The 20,725-nt window shown below is 39.5% G+C and overlaps 1 protein-coding gene across 2 annotated transcripts in view; it reads left to right on the plus strand.

Annotated features, from left to right (window-relative positions):
• The first annotated feature begins 7,306 nt into the window (after positions 1-7,306).
• bcl9l (bcl9 like) overlaps positions 7,307-20,725 on the plus strand; it is a 30,943-nt gene continuing 17,524 nt past the window's right edge. Inside the window, exon 1 of one of the 2 annotated variants that reach the window (XM_040037544.1) lies at positions 7,307-7,429. The gene's annotated coding sequence lies outside the window, so the exon portion shown is untranslated. Of the gene's footprint in view, positions 7,430-8,269; positions 8,750-20,725 lie in introns of those variants that run through there. The other variant, XM_040037543.1, reaches the window with a different exon arrangement.

Consider the following 20,725-nt stretch of genomic DNA (forward strand, 5'->3'; position numbering starts at 1 on the left):
TTAAACTTCATAGGCACAGCCTGCTCTGTGTCTCCCAATAAATGGTAAATGGCCTGTATTTGTATAGCGCTTTACACAACCTGTCATCCACCCATCCACACACTGGTGATGGCAAGCTACATTGTAGCCACAGCCACCCTCTGTGTGGAGTTTGCATGTTCTCCCCGTGTTTGCGTGGGTTCCCTCCGGGTACTCCGGCTTCCTCCCACCGTCCAAAAACATGCAGCTTGTGGGGATAGGTTAATTGGATAAACCAAATTGCCACTAGGTGTGAATGAATGTGAGTGCGAATGGTTGTCTGTCCCTGTGTGTTGGCCCTGCGACAGACTGGCGACCTGTCCAGGGTGTACCCTGCCTCTCGCCCTATGACAGCTGGGATAGGCTCCAGCGCCCCCCGCGACCCTGAAAAGGATAAGTGGATGGATGGATGGATTTTTTTTTCCTGTCCCATCACACTGAAAGGATGGATCCTTCTATAATTGTATTCCAAGTTTTAATAACAAGTATTTGTTTCTTTAATACTTTTAATTCTACCTATTCTACATAGATTATTTTTTATTTTATTTATTTATTTATTTATTTTGTGTCCCGTTTGGATCTTTAGCCATCAGAATTGTTGTCTTAAGGCCAAGAAAGATGCCAAGCGGATTTATTTTACCAAGTGGATCATGATGGCCTTGCCATATTGGTCCATTTGATTGACCTTTATTATAATTATGAATTTATTTTATTTTCAGTTGCTACAAACGGGACAGACATAACTGGGGGATAGGACAGGGAGAAAGAATGAAAGAAAGAGAGGGAGAGAAAGAAAACCAAATGGGAGAAGAGACGGTGAGAAGGGGGGGAAGAAAAAAACAAAAACCAAAAAAACAAACAAAACACCTGGATCACCTGTATGGAGAAAAAAAACAGAAGAGAAAGCAAACAACAAAGAGCAACATAATAAAAAAAAAAACAGCACCATCACAATAAACTAGCTAGCAGTAGATATCAGTAGATACTAAATAATAAACGATATTGTGCAGCACGCAAGATAGACAGCGCACAATGTGCTTTGAGGCAGCAGCCAAGAAAGGTGTAGTCCGCGTCTGTGAATACCCGTGTGTACACCTGTGTGCATACCTGTGTGGATCAGTATGCTTGTATTCCAAAGGTTTCTCCATGTAATGATCTGCTAGGGAGTGTGGGGAGCCACAGCCCCGTCCACCAGGGTATGAAGCAGGTATGGAGGAGATCAAAACTCCAGACATCCAGAGGCCCCCAGAACACAAGAGACCAAGGAAGACCCACAGAGGGGCAGCCGCGCCACTGTCCCAGTAAGAGCTGAGGAGAGTCCCAGATGAGGGCTCACTCAGCAGCCACCGAGCAGAAGCCAGGGGGAGTTCCAGTGACGCGCCCGTGAGCTCCGCCGGCAGCCAGCTGTGCCTGAGTGACCAAGCCCCAGGCCGAGAGGCCGGGGGCACCCCACCTCCGAAGGACATAGATTATTCATAAATAAAGAGGTAATTAATGTTTGGGAATGAATGCTTACAATTAAATACATAAATAATGCTCTAACTGAAGATCAGATCATTTTGTGCACTTTGCATTACAGATGTAATTCCACATGCAGTGAAAAACAAAAATATACATATTTAAATAGCCTTTTAAAAAAATGCCTGGAACCTAACTTCTTATTATGTTTTCTTTCTTTACTTTATCTTTTCAATGAACCATACAATACTTGTGTAGGCTGAATGGTGTCACTGCAGGAAGAGAATGGTGAATGAAATGGTGATTAAAATTCATCAGAGTAACTTTACTGCCATCTACTGTTGGGTCTTTGTCCCCCACAGTGAAAGTTAGTCTGCAAATTTTGTCTACTTTCATGTTGAAACCTGAGCCGTGAAGCATCGCTCTGGTCACCAGTGTGAAAACTTAGAAAAGGGCCTATTTTTACAATATGTTAGAAATTTTGTTACTAGCAGCTTGTTGCAAAAACACATATTTTGCCCCCAATTTCTTTAGCTCAAGCTCTGAAAAATGCCAGGCAAAAAATAGTAATTTTGAACCAACAAGGTGGTTTTTAGCTCAAAAATGGACATATCTTGGCCAAAAAAAGAGAAAGAGAATAGAAATGGTAGGACTAAAAACCATTTACAGCACATAACAGTATATGAAAGTTATGCCCTTACGAACTACGGGGGGAGAAACGATCTGACACAGGTCCTGAGAGGTGCATCTGGCACTTCAGCTGATTCATCTACTGTTCATTAAAGCCTCATTAGAAATCATTTCAGTACAAGGGTGAGAGTCAACCATTTTTAAGGAAAGGAAACAGAGAGAAAAGGCTGAGGTAAGACAAATTACAGAAGAAAATCAGTGGCAATGGGTCATAAAGAGGGATGGAAGCAACTTTTAAATTTTCAGTTTATTAGTCAGTGTGTTCAGAGAACATCAGGAGAAAAGTATAACACTCAATATCTACAGCCACCTGTGAAACAAGCTGGAGCCTCTGTAATGGTTTAGGGCTGCATTTCAGTCAGTGGTGTTGGGGATCTTGTCAAAACTTGAAATGATGCAGAAATGTGGATGCAGAAAATTACTGTTCAATTTTAATTCATCATCTGATAACATCTGTAAAGTATATAACCGACAGCGGTTTTTAACGATGACAAACACGCAGCCATGGACTGGCCTCCCCAGAGCTCAGACCTCAACATTAGTGAAGCTTTGTGGGATCTTCTTTACAGAGAACAGGACAAAAGTCAGCCAACATCCAAAGAATTTATATATTAATGATATCTGTGACGTATCAAAAAGGTTACATTTTATTTTATTTGCAGATGACAAAAATGTTTTATTGCTCTGGAGAGAATTTGAAAGATTTGGTTGAAATTATGATTTCTGAGATGTTGAGATTAAAAAAATGGTTTGATGTAAATAAATTATCTTTGAATCTGACAAAAACGAAATTCATGATATTTGGCAATCATGTAAAGGAGGAAGAAGTTATTATGTCCATTAATGGAGAATTGATTGAAAGAGTTACTGAATTTCGCTTTTTGGGTGTAATAGTAGATGACAATTTGACGTGGAAATCACATATTGAGTATATTAGAAAGAAGATGGTTAAAAACATTTATATTTTGGGAAATGTAAGAGATTTATTAGACTACAAAACAATGCGCATTTTATATTTTTCATTGTTTTTCTCATACTTTAGTTACTGTGTTGAAGTTTGAGGGAATACATATGAGAATACTATAAAACCTCTAATATTTTTACAGAAGAAAGTGATACGAATGATTCATAATGTTAAATATAGAGAACATACAGATAAATTATTTATAAAATCAAAATTATTAAAATTAGGAGATTTAGTGAAACTACGGACATTATTAATTATGTTTAAGGTTAAAAATAATATTTTGCCTTTTAAGTTACAAAGAGTATTTTTAATGTGTTCGGGGGGAGAAGACAGCAGAAGGAAATTTTATTTGAAGCATCAGCTAGCTAGGACTACACAAAGATTAATGAGTCCAACAGTTAGGGGTATACGACTGTGGGACTCTCTTCATTATAATCTAAAGAATTGTATAAATTTACATTGTTTTAAAAAGTGTTACATGTCTAAAATGATAACTCAATATGAAGAATGTGAATGAAATTGGAGTTAATTGAAAAAGGATCCATTATTTTTTTTTGCCTCATTTATTTTATTTATTCACCTTTTCTCCTTGTTACTATGTGGATTGGTATATTCTGATTGTAAATTTGTTGTTTGGTTTGAGTTGAGAGTGTTAATATTAGTTTGTTCCTTGATTTTTGGTGCCCACTTGCAATATAAGTTGGATTGTAGATAGGGGGCAGGGTTTAATAAGAATATTTTCTTCTTCCTGCTCATTTTCACACATGGTTGCAGTGCTTTACTGATAGAAAGTGTGATTGGTTTGTCTGAAAGAACTAACTGTGGAAACTGTTGTACCAAGTGTGTGAAATAAATAAATAAATGAAAGAAGAGCGAAGCCTGGGGAATGATATCGGAAGATTACTCAAAGAAATGAGAATAAAGCTGGTATAAAGAGAGTTCAGTTGGCGAATAAAGGTGGTCAAACCAAACATTGATGTTCAAGCTTGTTAGAATTGTATAAACTCTTTTAAAAAAAATCTTATATACTTTTTTTCCATTTGTGTTTGCACATATTTCAGTAAATCACTGCACCTGTTTCCCATTCTGGCACTGCTGCCACTGAGTATTTCCAGCTCATCAGATATAACAGCCTATATGCAAAGAAACATGGGTATATGGCACTCTTAAGTTGTTCAGTGAGCTTCAGGAGCCCCTTCAGAAACATGTTCTCCTTCAGTTTTTTAGGTGACTCTAAACAATCTAGGTATGAGCTGTTCACAGCTGAACATTAGAAAGTCTTGTCTTATTTTGAGAGTAAGATGTCAAATAACCAAAAGGTTATGTGTTTGCAATTTAGTTTTGCTTATACTTTCTCATTTATAGTACCTGTGTTTGTTTAAAACCACCTTATTCTTATTAATAAACCACAATCCCTTGCACTCACAAGGGAGTCAATTATATACATCCGATCCCTAGAGAATAGATAAATAAAAACATTTCCAAAACAGAAAGCTCAACACGTCCCAGTTTCCAGCATAGGACCTATAACTGCTTAATTTAGCTCTCTCTATATATATATATCTTTTCTCCTTTTCCTGTCATTTCTGTGTCTTCTGGCTGCCCTCCACCAAAAAACTGCAGGATTTTTTTTTTTAGAATAGAATAGAGTTTATTTATTTTGAACATGTAAATATAAATTTAAAGTAAAAGAGAGATGAAAACATGATTGTTGCTGACTTTGCCCATCTGGGAATCCACCTGTTTGAGATACCAGTGCTGTGCATCAGTTGCTGCGCCAGCCGCCATGGCAACCACTTACAGCCCCAATTACATTTACACTCCAGCCAAAATACACACACACACACCACTGTCAGACTGCTAGAGAGAGTGAACACAAAAACAAATCTGTGTATGGCTGCTGACTATTATTCAAGCTGTTTCCCAGTGTCAGCCACTGATGCAAAACTCCACTGTGGGCTTCACTGCATTTTCAAATAGAACCTTATCTGTTAGAAATATTTAAAATGAAGATCAATGTATGGCAGGAGGCAAATGCCAAAACAGCTGCAGTTTTTTCATCCATGCATCCCAAAATTTTATGCTACACGACCCTCCTGACACAACTGTCCCCATTTATCCAGGTTTAGGACTGGAACTAGGAGTGCACTGGCTTGTTGTTCCCCGTGGTGAGGGTTACCCCTCTCCCTCAGATACACTAATAAGGGCTCATTTGAATCATTGTTTGACCTATCATGCATGTCTTTGGGCTCTTGGAGGAAACAGGAACACCTGGAGGAAATCCATGCGAACACAGGGAGAAAAGCATCAAACCCCAAATCTTTCACTGTGAGGTCTCAGCACTAACCACAGCACCACAGTTTCACTTTCAGCCATGTTTTTGAGAAATTTGTTTTGAGAAGGGTAGTGTGTTTTTTTTTCTGGCATGTTTAGACTACCTATATTAAAAGTGATGAGTTATGCATACATAACACAGGAAACCGCAAAATTCATTAAGATGTGCGTATACATTTCAACATACGTACTTTGTGCAAGAACATTTATTGCATAAACAATAGTTCCGTTTATGTGAATTTGTTACAAAAGACAACCTGTATGATATTTTTGGTGAAGAGCCCACGGATCAAATAGAAGTTCTTTCTGTTGAATACCTGGTGTTCACAGATGTGCTCTGTTTTACCTCTGAAAGCATCAGCACAGACCGTAGGTGAGGGACACGACTCCTTACATTGCTACACACAATGGCAGGGGTAGCGTTTTGTCACCACAGAAACCATTAGTTTCTTGGCAACATTTCGATCCTCTCTAACTGAGTTTAAAATCAAATCTAATGACGGCATTTCAGCACTTGAGTGAAATAAGAATGTTGGCGAGCAAAGTGCTGGTAATGGCTTTGGCAGCATATAAAAAGATATACTGTATGTGTGAAGGGGAAAAATGATATTGCACAGAAAACTTTGGCTTTTTAGGTCTCAAATAATAATAATGGAAAAGAAAAAGAAATGCAGCGCTTTCTAGCAGCTGCTCATTTGTGTTTCGCAACTGGACCTTTAGGCTCGAGACCTGTCATCTGTAATGGTCTCGGATGATAAGCGTTAAAAGGATAGCATGCATCATCACCATCATAAATGTCAACCTATTAAAGTAAAGCAACATTCCTGGCGTGCAGCAGCAGTCGAGCCACTAGTTGTTTACCCATATTAGTAATTCACCCACTCAGACTGACCTCTGCACCTCCCAAACTGATGCCATTTTTAATTAGTCATTATTAAGCAACTGCTCAGCCTAAGGAAATGCAGAGGGATCTTCTCGACTGCTATATGCTTTAAGCAGCTCTATGTAAAGATCCTCGTTTTGTCATCATTATCACTGTTATTTTTGTTTCAAGATCCTTTATTTGTAATATAATGCTATGGAAGGTTCCCCCTTAAATACATCTCCCTGCTTATTTTTCTCTGTAGCGCCATCACATTCCCTAAGGGTAAACCAATTTACATTCTTGTTTTGCTCTTCAGATCCATGCCAGTTTCCATGACAACATAGTTTCACTTTTTCATCCTCTCTGTCTTACTCCCTCAGTCTCTCTCCTCTCTCTCTCTCTCTCTCATTTCCCACCGCTCCTTTCTTATGTTCTCTTGACCTTCCTCCAATGTTTTTTTTTTCTTTCTCTCTAAATACCAGCACCCAAATTCCTCCTCTCCTCTCGCTTGCTCACCTAATTGAGCTCATTCCTCTGCTTGCCATATACAAGCAGAGAATAATGGACTCAGATAAAACATGTCTCATGGGGGGAGGGGGATGAATTCAGAGCATCTTTTTTACATTTTCATCATAATATACAAACGCAGCATGCTCTGCCTGAAGGCTGTTAAACATCTTTGGGCTGGTGGTGCCTGGAGATTAAAATGAACTGAATTAAAAACAATGTGCAGCCGAGGTTTTTCTTTTTTCGCTGATTAATAAATTACACCTGCTTGACTCAAAGAGAATAGGAAGGAAAGAATGATGCCACTATCAAATGACTCTAAATTACTTGATTTCACTACAAATCTACTTTTTTTTTTTATTTGTAATAGAATGAAAAAAATGTGGAATTTACCAAGTGGCATAATCAAAAACCTCCAACTATTTGATTTCTCAGTGCTGACAACAGGTGTGACGGTACTTCTTCGTCTGATTAATGCCAGACCTTTCTGTCTTGTCTGGAAAGAGAAGGTCAAGCAGAAGACGATGAGCCTCTAGCACACCAGTGTGCCACCTTTCACTCCACGTCTGCCGGTGCGGGAGTCACAACAGGTCAATTTCTCTTTTTTTAATTTGTGATTATTTTCTTCATCTCAATTCTGATTCCACTCCACTGCCAATCTGTTTTAGTCCACTTAGTCTTGGTTAGTCCTTCCTCTGGGATTTTTTTAGTGTCCCCTTTCTTAACATTCAACTAGTTGTCTTTTAAGACGAAGGTAGGATTTCTTACTCACCCTCAGAAAATTCTTGCATTGCTAGTTGCTTAAAAAAGAGGCAACTGTCAATGATGCAGTTTCAGTGAATGCAGTACATCTGGACAAGGAAACTGTGTGATGTGCTCTGCTCCTGAACAATGTCTCTTGATTGTGGCACTTAGTTCGGGTGAGGTTTGGCAGAAACCATCACGGGGAAATTGTGGATGCCTTTGCTGCTCCTGGATATAACCCCCTATTTTCTTGATGAAAGTACCCGAAGTCCAATCTCAGTTTAGCAACGCTTTCGGGAAGAAATGCCTCGAAGTTCACCTGAGGCAGTTTTACCAAGCCTACTTCTGCTACCCAAACCACTAGAGGGAGCATTCAACTGAAAAAAGATGAAGGGTTTAACAGTGCAACAACTGGATCCTTACTCTGAGCAACTTTATAATGGTTCTCCCAAACATTCAGTTACTAAACATCTCTTTCTAACTGTTTATGCAGTGGGTGGATGAAATCACAGTTTTCTACTGCACGATGGTGTCCATTAGAAAAGTGGTGTAGGAGCTGAGATGGAAATGGTGATTTCCAAGACGGCATAGGTCTTATCAAATGGAAATAAAACACTTAACTGATTGAGTGATTCTTGGATTTCATCGCTTGGTGCGCTTGAAATCCGTAAATCAAAATTTTATTTCAGGGATCTTACATCAGTATCATCTCGAATTAATATAAATATTCAGATAATCTGAAGAGAATGGGAAGCAATCCACCCTCGGACAGCACAGAAGTCCAGCATGACATATCAGCATAGTGACATACGGATGCCCGTGTGGCCACACTAATTATTGTCAGCGACTGGGAGTGATATGGACTCGAAGAGAAATGCAACGTCCTGCCCTTCTACATCTTGAATAGTGGGAGTCATGAACCGCTGCAAGGTGACGCGTCCTCTGATTTCCACCGAAACTTCAACCTAGACACGGCGTGTTATTAATCATCACCCGAAACGCCGTCAAACTGCACCAGCTCCTTTTCCTATCAAACAGCAGGATCGGGACCATCTTGCGCAGTGTTACGGCGGACGGAGCAAGCGGTGGCGGCCACTCCGGGGAATGTCGATTGGCCGTCAGTCCTGACATCGGCCTCTTCTGATCTCAGACAGCAGCCAAATGGGGTAGAGTACACAGCATTTCAAAACACTGTCACTGCCGAGACATGCTAGCTGTTCGCACATATTTCGGAGCTGTCTTCGTAACGTGTGGACCCGCATAACTTTCCCTTCCTTTTAGGAAGTCTTCGGGTCGCTAGCAAGCCAATAACAAAGTTCAAATCCCATTAGCTAGCACTGGTTCGCTTGCAGATGTGTGCTACGGCAACGTCAGCTTACGAGCAAGTAGCCTAGCGAAGACATGAATTAGCATGCTAAGTTAGCCCGTGGACCTGGCTGGCGCAGCAAGTCTCCACTCAGGAGCTCTGGCTGGGGTTCACATCAGGGGCATGTGTCCTTAAATTCTCCTAACAAGAATGCGGTGCTTGGCCAACTTTATGTTTCACTGGTCCCCGTGTGCCGATGGGGACACTTTAATCCAGATGTGTAAATTACCAATATTAGCTTGACCGCTAGCTAATCTGAGAGTCTAAGCCAAAGCTGCATTTGAATGGTTTTTGTGCTAAACAGCTAAACCGTTTCAGTGGGTGACAGGCTGCGTAACGATACCTGTCACTTAAACACAGGCTCAGCGGGGGCATGTAGAGCACGACATGCCGCTAATATCCCCGCTGCTCAACTATTACTGTCTGTCACTTTACTGTTACCCCATTCAGCGTTATTTTAATTTAGGAAAATGACCATTGTTTTAAAATGTTTGTACTTTAATAGGCACGCTTGCTGCGCTGTGATTCAGTTACACAACGGCTACAGAAGCGTGTTATAACAAGATTTGTATATTAATGCAATTACAACAGGCGTGCCATGGTAAAAACACAAGGGCAATTCTAGTTTTATAGCTAATTGCGTTGACGCGGGTGCCAAGTGTTTGCATAATTGTTTAGGGACACACTCTTTGCCCCTCACCTGTTTATCTTCACCACTCTCTCTCTTTCTCTCTGTATGTCCGCATATGTCATATATATTTCTGTATGCATGTGTGCTTGATCTCAAGTATAAAACTTATAGCATCCCATGGTCCTGCCAGTTCAGCCTGTTGAATATGGGGTGACAGTAAAGCAGTTACTTCATACTAAAGCTTTTCTCTTTTTGGTACATAGCCTCTGCTCATGTGTGCACTGGCGCTTCATGCTGTGTGTGTATCTACAATATCCTGGTGAGCTATATATAGCACCTAACAGAGTTTGCAACTTGATCCGAATTGTCTTTCAGGGCTTCAGTACCCTCTGTGTTTCTTTCCATTGGAAGTGAAACATCTCTCAGCATCTTTTCTTTTCCTTTTTAAAAAAAAAAAATGCTATATATGTCTTTACCTGAAGATTAGTCCACAGCCTACCTGTAGACCTTCATTGACTCAAGCCTGTTTTTTTTTTTTTGTTTTTAAATGTGTTTTGTCCTTTGGGGCTGTCTAAATGAGGCTGTAGTGGATAATGATGGAAACCTTGTGCAAGGCAATTAATCCACTATGTAAGGGCATAATGGACAAAATATTATTGGTGTTGTTTTTCACTACATGCGCAGCGCTTGACAAAATACATGGACATTTTGGTACTCGGGCACACTTAGAAGCACACGCATAAAACAAGTGACAGCGCCAGTGATGATTTGGCAGTCTTTCTGTAACAGTAGAAAGGAAAGAAAGCATAAGTAAGCATGTATGCATTCATTGATTATATTCTAGGCATGAATGAAAAGTCTATTTCCTGTCTCCCTTTTAGTCCAGAGTTGATTTGAATGAATGCGTTCAAGCAGACACAGATTTGGTGAGCTGCTGACAAAGTGTTTCTTATCTGGTTAGGTGATCTGAGAACTTTGGGGTGAGTTACAGGGAGCGCTGCGAAGGTGAGCTATGAAAGAATAATGTGACATTGAGAACATTTCCACACCACTGAATATACTAAGACACTTTAGTACTAGAATCTATAGACTAGTAGGGGAAAAACTGGGCAAATCCTCAGTCTAAGTAAAAGTGCACTACGACTCAGGTGTGTAGTTCACGTTAATGTCACAGAGCTGTTGTTTCTGTGCCTTTTCTCTGTGCTTATCTTTTGCATGTTTTGCATACAGTCCTGTCAGTGGATCATACTGACCAGTGTGCGCTGGTTCTCAAAGCTCTCAAATGACATCAATACCCTTTGCTTACACCAGGCACACTCAGAGCTGTGCATTCAGGCTCTTTAACTTTAGTTTGTCCGGTCAGGTGAAAACAATGCCATTTGAACTCTGCACAGCATAACAACAGTGAGTGTGAATGTGTTAGTCCTTTCCTGGGATGCCACTTAGACGTGACAGGGTAATTTGAAGCAACTACAGGTTAGATGATTTAAACTGTATTGTTGCATTGATGCAGAAACATAGTTTATAAGGTCAGTGATATTCTGGATGATTTAAAGAGGAAGATTTTTTTTTTTTTTTTTTTTTAATCAAACTAAATATTTGTGATACAAAACCAATTGCAGAAGTGCTCCCACGCTTCATCATTGCTGAGCTTACATGCTTCCTTTTCCAATCACTCTTGAACTTTAGCCAGATCTAACATTTACTATAATTTAGACAGCAAAAGCCAAACATGTGCAAAAGCTTAGATGATCTGGAGGTAATTTCCCACCTTGAGTCCAGTATTTACACATCGGCTTGTTTAATCCAGGTGGACTTTCCTCTGGGTTTTCTTTCTTTCTTCTCTGGACAGTCACCTTTCTGCTTCTACCTCTGACCAGCTAAAGGTTGTAGTGATACGATTTTTAAAATTTCTCATTCTAGAACTTCTGTGTACTAATTTAGTTAAAGGGTAAATTGTTAAGGTCGTGTTTTGTTTAGTGTATACTTTTGGTTCACTGCTTTTTTGGGGAATAAATCTTCTAATGGTCTCCAGAGGGACACCGGTTGGCTTTGAGTTCTGTTACCATCCATTTTCTGTTGTTTATCTAAGTTTGGCTTTTTGGGGGCAGTAGTCTAAACAAAGATGCCCAGGCCTCCCTCTCCTAGGCCACCTCTCTTTCTGCTTTTCTGGGAGGACATCAAGACTGTTGCAGCAGAGAGACGCAATCAATCCAGGGTCTCCTGGGTTTGTCCCGAGTCTTCTCCTTCTCATCTAATAGGTGACCAGGGGCCATTCTACTCAGATTCCCAAAACACCTCAACCGTCTCCTTTCAGTGTAGATGAGTACCAGTCTACTACCTGCCTGCCTTTCTTCTGAATGACTGAACTCTTCTTTGGGTAAATCTTATCATCAAGATGGTGAGTGTAAGAGTTGTGTGGACCTCCACGCGACTGCTCTGACTTATCCACCGAGACTTTATCTTACGATGCACCACCTGCTTACCAGGTGGCGGAGGTCAAAGAAGTATATCAGGAATGACATGACTGACTCCATCAGTCTGTGTCTTTGTCTGCCACAGAGTGCAATCCTTCAGACACCCTTAAAAGGAATTCAACAGATCTAAAAAGCTAGATGTTATTGTATGCTGCATGATATTTGTTGCATAAAACTTATTTTCATTTAGATCGTCTTTGACCTGCATGGACAAACATTGTGTCTGGTTGCACAGAGTGGCCATCCTCTTCTGTGCAGACTGGGAAATGTGTGTTCAGCTAGACACTGAATGGCTTCTGTCCCTCAGTCTTCCATTTCCAGCTGCTTCTGTGCTGTAATGCCTGCCTTCTGTCTATACTGAGGCTGCAGTTCAGCCTTTTTCTTTGCTCCAGTTGGCTTTCTTCCCAGAATGTGCTGGAAAGGATACAACCCTTGACCCTCTGTACAAAATGAGCCCAGAATTTCCTTATCCGTGAGCTAAGGAAAAACTGCGAATTGAAAACCATGAAAAGATTTCCAAACTGTGAAGTTCTTTGTCAGATCTACGTGTGAAATGTTTACATTTCCAGGCATTAGCAGCTCAGACTACACGTGAATCAAGCATGTGAAATATCCACCCTGTCTCTGGCACATGAACTCGGGTCATCCTTCCTGTTGTCACTGTTCAGTTAGGCCTGTTATATCAAAAGGCAGCAATGCAGCATAGCAGGGGATTGCTAACAAATACTCCACCTACCTCAAAATTATCACCAGCCAATCCATGAAATTAATCTTTCTACAACTGCAATACACAAAACAGTTCTGAGTTCACAGATTGAGAAAATGAAACTTGATCTTTATTTTAGAAACTGACCAAAAGCTTAAAATAGCAGAGACTACCTTCTCTTATCCCTACATGAATTTAGCTTTCTTCAAAACATTAACCAAATGTTTTAGAGTTTTACAAGTTACTTGTACACAGTGGGCTGTTATTTGAAAGCATCTATCATCCAGTAACTTGGTTTTCCATTGAATACTCAGATGATGCCTGTTAATGTTCTTTAGATGGTCTAATCCATTAACTGCTAAACTATTCAAACTCTAAAGCTTTGTTTTGGGGTTTTCCAATCTTAGTGCTGCAGAAATCCTTTGGTGTGTGTATAATAACTGGATGCATGGATTCTTATACATTTGCACATGTGTATCTTTACACATAAGGGAGACAAGTTAAAGGAAAGACTTGAACTCTTGCATTCCTTTTATTGATAGGGATGGTTGCTCTATTATTCTGTAGAATAACTGTCCTTGTAGAAAGTGGCTCTGCAAAGCAATACAACATGTTCAGAGTATTCACCTTTACCCTATGATGAAACATTCCTATCCTGATGGGAGTGGCTTTTTCCTGGATGACATTACCCTCCTTCAGAGAGCATCATGTTTATGGGTTTAGCATTGAAAATTATGTGAATCATATCATTTGGCCTTTGCATTCAGCAGACCTCAGTCCAATTGAATGCTTATGGAAGATCTTTGTATTACCACTGCTATCATCAAGAGGAAGACATATCTTTTGGGAGAATTGTCTTGCATCACTGCAGTAGATTTCCAGAGACTTTAAGAATCAATGTCAATATGCACCGGAGCTCTTTTTGCAGCATGTGGTGGCTAAACATCTTATTTAAAACCCATATGTTTTTTGCCCCATATAATTCGTTACTTGTTACATCACGGTAAGTTAGAAAACAAAAGAGGAAGTGTTTGTCTTCAGACAACTTCCGTTGAAGTGAACAGTTGTTTTTTTTTTTTTTTTTGTGTAGCCTTTGCACTATTGCAGGACCTTTGCTCTGCACATGGTTAGTCTATATTTATACTGTGCTGTGACATGTTTTGTTTCCATGGCAATCTGCCACAACAGTGGCTGTCACCTGTGCGCTGTCCCACAATGCACTGCAGTTTACTGCTAGAAGTACTATAAGCAGAGTGACAGTTGAGAATGCAGCACTGAATAGCACAGAGTTAAAATCTGTGGATAAACTTTTTCCACATGTAAACACGTCTATTTTTTTCCCCTTTTAATCAAAGGTTAGACAAGCAGTATCCTCATTTTTTAACAGGAGATAAGGGCAGGAGGAGGAATGGAAAGACTTTTGCAGCAAAGACTATAAACAGAAAGAAACGCATACCAATACCATTGAATATGGTCAGTAATTCATAAATGGGGAGTTTATGAATTATTGGGGAGAGCTCTAAACAGAAATTCCAGAAATGCAGTGTTCATTTATCCCTGTTTCCTCCAGGCAAACTTCTGAATAAGTTCCGTTTGTTCCTTTTTTGCATGCATTGCCATATGGCAAAAATATGGTGTCCTTCAAAAATAGGAAATCTGACTTTCCTGCCTCTGTGCAGAACACACACAAATCAGCGACATCACCACTACATTTTTTTTTTTTTTTTTTTTTTTAATTAAATTTTTTTGAACATTATCAGTAGTTTCTTTGATGATATGCTGCCATTTTTTTTTTTTTCATCATCAGATATGGATAGTGATTTCCAATTAAATAACCTTTTAATGTTTGAGATCCAAGAGGGTAATATGTATATGAACACATTTTTAACTTGGTTTGTATTGCAGCAGAAGCTTGCAAAATTGGAAATGTCATTCACTAGAGAAAGTTTAAAGGCTGAGATTTAACATGCACTGATCGCTGTCACTCAAAGTAGTTTGACATTACTGGTCACACTTGATTTTCCTTTAGTGAAAATTGGCAGGAACTTGATGGCTGATTCAACATATTTAAGCCTAAGAGAGCACTTATCATCATCCCTGTTAATTTTCTAAAGTTGCATGGCTTGCAGATCAATTTGGCTGCTGGAGGCTGACAAAGCAATGTTGTATTTGCCTTTCAGCTTTGTGTCGTCCCTTTGTTTTTTTTTGTTTTTTTTCTTTCTTTTTGCATTTAATTGTCCAACATTTAATCGGAGTATCAGTTGTGATAGGTGGAACATGGCTCCAAAAGGCATCAAGTAAAAAAGGAATTATACTTTGCAAAATTTTAGAGAAGCTTTTCTTTTAATTTTTTATTATTGTGCACAGTCTTGAATGGGTACCCCTTTCACTGTCACTCTGTGACAGTGTTTACAAAGATTTCCATTCTTACATGCTTTGTTAAAGCTATGGCTTTTTCACAGTTGCCATTAGTGAAGGCCAGTGTTATAAATATAATGACTTCTCAAATTATTCCAGGAATCAGCACCTTAGGCTCCCTTAAGTAGTTGTCCAAACACTGAAGAAGAAAAAACTCTCCACAAACCAGGAGAAAGCAGTAAGAAGATTTCAATTCAATTTTATTTATATAGCGCCAAATCACAACAAAAGTCACCTCAAGGCGCTTCATAGGTACAGAGAAAAACCCAACCCAACGACAGTGGGAAGGAAAAACTCCCTTTTAACAGGAAGAAACCTCCGGCAGAACCAGGCTCAGGGAGGGGCGGGGCCATCTGCTGCGACCGGTTGGGGTGAGAGAAGGAAGACAGGATAAAGATAGCTTGGTGGATTCTTTGTGTCATCCAGAATGGATTCTTGCTGCCAAAGGGGATGTTAACAGGCCATTTGGCACACTGTTACAATGGTGAGTGCCCATATTAAACGATTTATTATAACCAAAGTTTAATATAATGAAGTCATCATATGTAGAAGTAATTCTGTGAGCCAAAAGCTTGGATTTCAGACTTCTCCAAATACTCCATGTATTGCTTCTTCATTGGTTTTTCTTCTACTGGAAGTGTATGATATCAAAGAGAGTAAATATCATGAAAAGGTCACCTAATGCTGAACGCAATAGTCCCACCCATCTGCTGTTCAAACCTTCCATTTTTGAGAGGTAGCCAATCAAACGTTTAATGAGAATTAAAATTGCAGCTTGGTTGAGAGCTTAGACGAATTGAGGACCTGCAGAGCAGGATAAATAAATAGTACTTTTGATGTGTGAATAATGCAAAGCTATTCTAGTAACTTAATCTTATGCATTTTGGAAATCCTATACTTTGCTATCCACAGTAACACTTTATATATTATCTGTATCTGCAATATTTTTTTTCCTCTTTTTATATCAATTTCACTATTTCAAACATCATCACAGTATGTCCCAGTCAAACTGTTCCTGCACCCCCCCCCCCCCCCCCCCCCCCTCCCCTTCACTGTAATGATTGGGTGTCATACTTATTTACACATACTCAATTAAATGCCTTCAAGGCTGTCTGGGTTATGTCGCTTTTAATAAAATTTTTCACGGCCCGTTATAGAGCTCAGCGGTATATTCACCAATAGAAATCCTGTGAAAGAGACACCGTGTCTAACTCTGGGGAAAGCGGTTAGTGGTGATAAGGGTGACAATTTGGGGCTTGTTTACAACCTTTGTGTATAGAGTTGTGCATGTTGGAGCCACATTAACCCACATTTGTGACACATATTTAACTTAAAAGCACCATCTCCAGCAGAGCATGCCAACATACAAAAAAAAACATATTAGAAAATACTTTAAATCCAGTTATTGTAAAGGAATATGAACAGATGATTAGATTTAGTCTATGTATTTTGGTGAGAATTTATTTGAAGAGAGAATCTATCATTAGGAGAAGCCACAGTAATCATTTCCACTTCCAAAAGAGTTACTGACATGATCCTTACAACTTGCATTTATACTTTCTAACCTCCCCTTTTCTAGACCTTTGCCAGTATATCATGCAAGGCAAGGTTTTAAGTTGAATTAGTCCTTCACAGAAGCGATGTTATGTGAAGTCACACAGGTTGTGTTAGTCGTGACCTTGCTGTAAGGTGGAGCACAGAGCGGCAAATCACATTAAACATAGTTTCCTTCTCTTAGACTACATTTTGACTGGCGCCAAGTGCAAATGCAGTTTGTTAAACAGCTAATGTCTAAAAAGTCAGTTTAACTGTACAGGGAGTGCAGAATTATTAGGCAAATGAGTATTTTGTCCACATCATCCTCTTCATGCATGTTGTCTTACTCCAAGCTGTATAGGCTCGAAAGCCTACTACCAATTAAGCATATTAGGTGATGTGCATCTCTGTAATGAGAAGGGGTCTAATGACATCAACACCCTATATCAGGTGTGCATAATTATTAGGCAACTTCCTTTCCTTTGGCAAAACGGGTCAAAAGAAGGACTTGACAGGCACAGAAAAGTCAAAAATAGTGAGATATCTTGCAGAGGGATGCAAGATGTCTCAAAATTGCAAAGCTTCTGAAGCGTGATCATCGAACAATCAAGCGTTTCATTCAAAATAGTCAACAGGGTCGCAAGAAGCTTGTGGAAAAACCAAGGCGCAAGATAACTGCCCATGAACTGAGAAAAGTCAAGCGTGCAGCTGCCAAGATGCCACTTGCCACCAGTTTGGCCATATTTCAGAGCTGCAACATCACTGGAGTGCCCAAAAGCACAAGGTGTGCAATACTCAGAGACATGGCCAAGGTAAGAAAGGCTGAAAGACGACCACCACTGAACAAGACACACAAGCTGAAACGTCAAGACTGGGCCAAGAAATATCTCAAGACTGATTTTTCTAAGGTTTTATGGACTGATGAAATGAGAGTGAGTCTTGATGGGCCAGATGGATGGGCCCGTGGCTGGATTGGTAAAGGGCAGAGAGCTCCAGTCCGACTCAGACGCCAGCAAGGTGGAGGTGGAGTACTGGTTTGGGCTGGTATCATCAAAGATGAGCTTGTGGGGCCTTTTCGGGTTGAGGATGGAGTCAAGCTCAACTCCCAGTCCTACTGCCAGTTTCTGGAAGACACCTTCTTCAAGCAGTGGTACAGGAAGAAGTCTGCATCCTTCAAGAAAAAACATGATTTTCATGCAGGACAATGCTCCATCACACGCGTCCAAGTACTCCACAGCGTGGCTGGCAAGAAAGGGTATAAAAGAAGAAAAACTAATGACATGGCCTCCTTGTTCACCTGATCTGAACCCCATTGAGAACCTGTGGTCCATCATCAAATGTGAGATTTACAAGGAGGGAAAACAGTACACCTCTCTGAACAGTGTCTGGGAGGCTGTGGTTGCTGCTGCACGCAATGTTGATGGTGAACAGATCAAAACACGGACAGAATCCATGGATGGCAGGCTTTTGAGTGTCTTTGCAAAGAAAGGTGGCTATATTGGTCGCTGATTTGTTTTGTTTTGTTTTTGAATGTCAGAAATGTATATTTGTGAATGTGGAGATGTTATATTGGTTTCACTGGTAAAAATAAATAATTGAAATGGGTATATATTTGTTTTTTGTTAAGTTGCCTAATAATTATGCACAGTAATAGTCACCTGCACACACAGATATCGCCCTAAAATAGCTAAAACTAAAAAACTACTTCCAAAAACATTCAGCTTTGATATTAATGAGTTTTTTGGGTTCATTGAGAACATGGTTGTTGTTCAATAATAATAAAATTATTCCTCAAAAATACAACTTGCCTAATAATTCTGCACTCCCTGTATGTGCTCTTGCCTCACACACATTATTCATTCATTAGTACTGTTAAACACTTTGGCCTCTGTTTACTGCTGGTGATCAACAGAGCAGCACTGTGTATTCGTATTTAGTTCTCTCCGTGACCTTGCAGGGCTGCACATGGGTGAAGATTGCATTGAGGCTTTCTGCCAGACTCTCCAAGAAATGGCTAACGTTATTGAAAGGGTTGTATTTTAACCCAGTTATCTTTTCCCAAGCCCAACCTTGTGTTTTTATTGCCTAATCTGGAATAAACTGAAACTGAAAATCAGCTGGAGCAGAAGTTTGTAGAATTTGCAGAACAGTGGCAACACTGTCTTTTGTGGCCGCTTGCAGTGGTGTGTTAAATCTTCTGGGCACGTGAACACAACAGGTGAAAAGTAGTAATACAGCGGATCAACTGCTGATACAGCAAACACAAGGATCTAAATAAAAACCAGAATTTATACTGTCTGCAATAAACGGGCAACTCGGTGTAACAGAAACTAGTGTTGCCATCTGTTTTACTGAACTGATAACATAAACCTTTTGACACGCAGCTAAACCTCTGATGCAATGAGATGACTTGTCTTAGGAGCAAAAAGTACTAAGCTGACAGCTAACAACCAAACATGAAGCAAGACACAGCAGTTTGACTGTAAAATATTTCACTGATGCTAAAATGTTAAACTATGCTGAGCTCATATAGTAAAGCCAAGTTTAAGCTTTTCCTTTTTTAATTTATTTTTTTTAGACATTTTAGACATTTCAGATCTAATTGATTGTACAGTGATCAAAAGTAGTTAGCAGCTAGAAAGACTTGTGACCCACACTAGCTTTAGTTATATACACAATACATTACCTCTGATTGCTGTATACTCAGAAAAACTTGTGTTATGGTGAAATTTAGCGTGGAAGTATAGCAAAGAGCATCTGAAAAAAGAATAAATTAAAAAAAAAAAATGCTGAAAAATAGAATATGGCAAGCATCTTCTACACTCAGTCAAATTTCTTTTGGCAAATATATTCAAAACACTCAGCAAACCTCGAGCCTTAACTGAGAGAAATGATGTTTGTTTCCCTTAATTTCTGAAAGAATGTAAGAGCATATGTGTGAGTGTGATGGCCTGCGTTATGTGCATTTATCTTGCATATATTGGCTTTACATGTAAACATCATGTGTTGTGGATTTTAAAACTCATTGAATTATTCCCCTTGCTTGTTTGGAGCACAAATTGGACGCAGCTGGACAAGATCCAATTTTCAAACTGAATTTGCTTCTCAAACAAGTTGTGCAAATGTCAAATGGGGAACATTTTCCTTACCACATTAGACCTCGCTTTTGCACGTGTCCAGCTGACACTTGCCTTTAAAAGCAGCAGCAACTCAAGGAACATGTTAAATCGAAATTGCATTAATAAGAAAGATAGTAAGCCAAACAGCGTGAGGAAATTAACGCGATAATGCCAGCTGTTATTTTTATTTCTCTGCTGCACATGTGTGCATGAAAACAAATCTTTTTTTTTTTTAATGTTTATAAAAGTGAGGAATGTAAGCAATGGGGAAAAAATGTTGGTTTGTGCACAAGACAAACTTTTATGAACTGGCTCCTGAGGATTAAGTTTTAATGTGGGCTAGAATGAGCAGCTGCTCTAACTTAGTAACTGGTAGTGAATGTGCTCATAATACAAAACTACACCGAGAGATTTACAGTGTATGACTGAGGTTGATACTGTACATCATTGGATGTTATTTTACATTTCGTATTTGGAAAATTGAATCATCTCCATTTAATCAACAGTTACCGATTGAACTTGTTTGTCTTAAGTAGATACTTCAAGTTAACTCAGTAAATATTGTGCACATGAGTATAAATCCTTTAACCGTACACACCCTGCTCTGCTTGGCGCAAGACAATAACTTTTGTTCTCGCAACAGTCTTTACAGGAAAGTTATCATCTCATCTGTCTTGCTCGGAAACAATGGCATGCAATGTCATAGGCTGCAGTATGCATCGCATGACTTCATGGATATCTGTAACTTTAAACAAGAGATGCCATTTATGAAGTACTACCCCCCCTGGCTGCTTGCATGTACATTTCCTATGCTGGGGATAAAACATAAGAGCTGTTTATAATATTTTACTCAATCTATTTGCATACACAAGCATTTGCTAAATATTAT

This window comes from Simochromis diagramma, unplaced genomic scaffold (assembly GCF_900408965.1).
Source record: "Simochromis diagramma unplaced genomic scaffold, fSimDia1.1 OVJJ01000463.1, whole genome shotgun sequence".
Lineage (NCBI taxonomy): Eukaryota > Metazoa > Chordata > Actinopteri > Cichliformes > Cichlidae > Simochromis > Simochromis diagramma.